We start from the raw sequence: 4,488 nt of genomic DNA, 5'->3' as shown, positions 1-4,488 counted from the left end.
CGTGGACATATTCCAAGTCTCAAGAAAACCCTCACACATGGCTCGGTTAAACTTCATAGCAATAAGCTCTGCAAGCATATCTCTGGCATGAATAAAGTGGTCTGCTACCAAACCATCATGATCATATGCTCTCCCAGTCCTCATCCTGTCAATAGCTTTCCTTACAATCTCAACAGTAAAGAAAGCACATGTCTCTGGGCATGGCTCCGATGGGTCTGGCACAGGGGCGGTGTCTTGCTGTTGTGTACAGGGATGCTGCATACTCACCCCAAATCTCTGTGGAGGTAATGGCTGGTGATGGTGAATGCTCATGGAATAGTCTCCATGTCTCGCCTGAGTCCTGACTCATAAATAACTGATACAAATCCCTCTCTAATTGAGCAAGATAAGCCCTCTTCTTCCGTCGCACTAGGTGCCGGAAGGTAATCCGTGACTGTCTGTGAGTGGTAACACCCATGAGCACCTCTCTCTGTAATCTGATCCTCATCTCTCTGCACTCCTCATCATACCAACTGTTATGGGGCATGTTCCCAGATCGTCTCCGTGTAGGCTGACTATGGGGATATGCCTTTGATGCTGCAGCATGAAGTGTCTCTATCAATATCTAAGTGAGCTCATCTAATGGCCGTCCCGGCTCCTCGGCACATAAGCGTCTGTATATCTCATCCGTGTACATGGTGTCAGTCTCCCTCGTAAAGGTATAACGAGTGTGTGTGGAGACCTGTCCCAATGGAGCTGTGCTGAACTGAAATGTGAGAGTGAAGGACAAGATAGCATGATCCACTGCTATTCCAACCGGCCTAGTGCCTACCATAAAATCCTGAAAAGAGGGAATGAGATTGGGCTGAGCCATAACATAGTCCACTGTACTAGCACCATGCCTATGTGGAAAGCTAGTGAAACCGCCCGATGTCGGGAATCTCTGCAGGCTATTCAGGATGGCCAATCCATGTGCAGTCCCCATGTCTATCAAATACCGCCCATACACTGTATGTTCCTAATCCTGTGAGAGTCTAGTCTCCTTCTACAAGCTGTCTCCCATCGGTATCCACTAACATGTGGCATGGACTGTCCAGGAGCCTGATGCGTCTCACAGTAGAAGATGATGTCCCTCCCAGTGAAACTATCCTCAAAAGCCCCTACACCAAGACGTAGAGATTCATTACAATTCCAAGTAGCAACTTTGAGTGTAGTCCCATAGGTCTCGCGCCGTCATGAAGAGCGCCTCTCCATAATCACCACTCTACCATCTCTATAGAAGGCCACTTTCCCTTTCTCTCGGGCTGCCCTTATCTCTGGTATAACTTCTTTCATGTGGGCAAGTTGCGAGACTGTGAGGTCATCTCCAAGAAATATTCCCGTCTTCTTGAGTGTAGGACGTCTCTTCAAGAAGTCCTTCTTCGCTTCCATGGAGGGGAAACGAATGATAAGTGCTCTCTCCTTAGAAGATTCGCCACTACCTTCTCTCTTCTTTCCCACTCTCCATGCCTTTGTGTGCGTGGCTTCAATGCCCATCATAGAGAAGAGCTCCTTGGTTTCCCCTTCCGCATCATCACGGTCTTTTAGACCGGACACTCGTACATGTAAGGCCCGGGTCTTCCTCCTTTGCTCCTCTTCAAGGGTCATGTTGATGATGGTGGGAGTGGGGATGGGTGGCGATTCTTTACCTTTCCCTTTCTTGGCGACCTCGATCCATTTCTCCGCCTCGTCCATCTTCTTTTGTCTTTGTGATCACCTCCACCCATGAAGATGTCTTCTCTTTATGTTGCTCCTCCTCCTCTCAAATGATCCTCATTTGTTCCTTGATGGTATTCAGCTCTTCAATAAAGGAGGGCTGAAATTTTCCATCCTCAAGCTTGCTTTTTGAAGTGGCTTCCAACTCCTTTTTGAGGGCTGAGATTTCAGCTGCTTGACTTTTAGCATGCAATTTGGCCTCCACTAGTTCCTCCTTTAAGGCTGAAATCTCAGCCTCTTGCTTGGAAGATCTCTCTTCGAGCTCTTGGATTTTGTCAAATCCCTTCTCGAGTTTGGAGCGGCGGTTTATGATTGCGGTAACGGAAGAATTGACCATCTTCTTGTTTTCTTTGATAATTGTGCCGAGCTTGTCCTCCACCTTCACGAGCTCCTCTTTAAACCCGGTCTTGGCCATGACTTTTTGTAGAACTTCCCACAGCCAATGGACTATGAGAGAGAGAGAGAGAGAGAGAGAGAGAGAGAGAGAGAGAGAGAGAAATATATATTAACGTCTGCAAAAGGCCAAAATTGGCCTATGAGACAAACAAGTAGTACAATGATGTTCCTCCAGTCATCAAGAGGAAAATGTGGAGTGAGAATAAAATGTACAAGTATGACAACACGACCATAGGGGACTCAATAGTGGTGTACAAACGAGAGGGTGTGGATGGAGTACTGGACTGTCCTCCTCCGCTATGATGTGCGGGTGTCTGAAGTAAGATCTCCCTGTGTCTCTGTAGTGCTAGTAGTAGTCTGCCTAGCTGTCTCTGGTCCGATCTCTCCCAGATCTGTCTAAGTGATGTGGTCCCTCTAAAAACCTCAGGATAGCATGCCCTGATCTCCTACAAAGCACCACACTGGTGGCAAACAAAATGCTCCTCTGTCTCTACCCCCGTCTAGCATAATCTGCAAATGCACTTTGCTCGAGGGATGAGTACTGCTCTCCCAGTCTCGATCTCTAGTTGGTGTGATGAGACCCTTAGTCGCCCAATGGCTACTCTGGCTCCATGTGATAAGTGGACCTCCAAGTATCGTGGTCCCTGGATGAAGCCGTCTGTGGAGGTGCTCAAGAAGTGGTCTCTGTAGTAGAGCATCTTCGTCGGGAGTGGCTGATTGGGAGATAGCCAAGTCTCCTGTATGTGGCCCTGCCAAATGTCATGTCTCATGACTCTGTTCCTCTCTGTCTGAGAGAGGTGTCTGTGTGGTGCAGCTAGGTCATACTGTAAGGGTGGTAATCTGTCAATATCAATCCTGTGTGATGATATCCACTGTACCACTTGGGAGTACCATGACCAGGTATGTCCCTCCTCAGCAAGCTGTCTAGATGCCTCAAAAGCAGCCCGAGATACCCGATTTGGTGGGAGCTCCCGCATCCTGTGTATAAAAGATATAGTCTGGAACATGGACTCTACTAACATAGGTGGTACAGCAAACTCCGCTCGAAGGATATCATGTGGTACTGAAGGTTTGTTGCGGATCATCCGTGAGAGCATCAAAATCTGAGGGCGCTGTATCTGTGTCCATGAGGATGTAGCCAAACCTGGTGCCCATACTGCTGCTGCATACATCAATGCTGGAGTAACTAGTGTATCAAATAGCCACCCCTTAGTACGGGGCTCCTGGAAGTGTGCCTGGTGACAATGGCGTTCCAAAATTGCTAGTGCTGCGTACCCTCGTGTCACTCTGTCTTCTCTGGCTGCTTGTGCCATAGAGAATCTCCCTGATGAGCTGGTAAATGTGACCCCAAGGTATACATATGAGCCCACCACCTCTACCTATCCCCGGGCTAGTGTAAGGATAGTCTGGCATCTGACTGCTACTGATGTATGAAAGACCATAACCTTGGTTTTCCCAAGGTTCACTATGAGTCCTCGCTCCGCACAGAAAGTATCCAGGGCCTGTAGATGCCTTTGTAGTCCTGTCCGAGTATCCGACACAAGAATGATATCATCAGCATATAATAGAATGTGTACAGTCGTACCTGAGATGTCAATCCCAGAGCCTCCTCTGTGTATGATGTAGTCTGCTACCTCGTAGATGTATAAGCCAAAGAGTGTCGGGGAGAGAGGGCAGCCCTGCTTCACACTGAAGACCTAAACAGGGTTAGGGTTAGGGTTTACAGAAAGAAAACAAGCATAGAAAACCAGCAGGGAGTGAACACGACTGATGTAGATTTTTCAATGATTGTTTTCTTTTTGTAAACCCTAACCCTAACCCTGTTTAGGTCTTCAATTGGTATCAGAGCTTTTGAAGCTTTGCTCAACACCCGTACATTTGCTGCTTCTGCCCGTACAGTCTACGAACATTGAATCAGCGCCGGCTTCAGCATATGCTGCCCGTACACCAAGCCTGCGCCGCCTTCTGCTGTACGTGAGCGCCACTTGCCCGAGTCTAGTCGCCTCCTGTTGGCCTTCAGCCCGTACACTTGTGCGCCGTCAGATCTACTCTGAGCCTGCTGCCCGTACCTGGTCGCCTTCAGTCGGGTACTGCGCCGTCAGTTATAGCCTACGCCACCTATAACTTAAGCGCACGTGTACAGCGCAAGTGTACAAGCCACCGTACGCTTAAGCCTTCAGCGCTAACAATACTACAAGTCGCCGCCTTCAGACACGACAGTGCCTACTGTCACTTGCGCAGCCATACACTTGAAGCGCTGACTGAACCTGCAGTACTGTGGTCGCCTCAGACTCCGTACAGTACCTGCTTGCTTACAGAAGACTGGTTTCGAAAAGTACCTGCACAGTACAACAGTCT

At 48.6% G+C, this 4,488-nt stretch overlaps 1 pseudogene; it reads right to left on the bottom strand.

The window, feature by feature from the left end:
* Positions 1-2,630: 2,630 nt before the first annotated feature.
* LOC147630847 (uncharacterized) lies at positions 2,631-3,572 on the bottom strand (annotated as a pseudogene).
* Positions 3,573-4,488: the final 916 nt, after the last annotated feature.

This window comes from Cibotium barometz, chromosome 15 (assembly GCF_041138505.1).
Source record: "Cibotium barometz isolate CiBa-2024 chromosome 15, ASM4113850v1, whole genome shotgun sequence".
NCBI lineage: Eukaryota > Viridiplantae > Streptophyta > Polypodiopsida > Cyatheales > Cibotiaceae > Cibotium > Cibotium barometz.
This window is presented reverse-complemented; position numbering and strand designations above follow the sequence as displayed.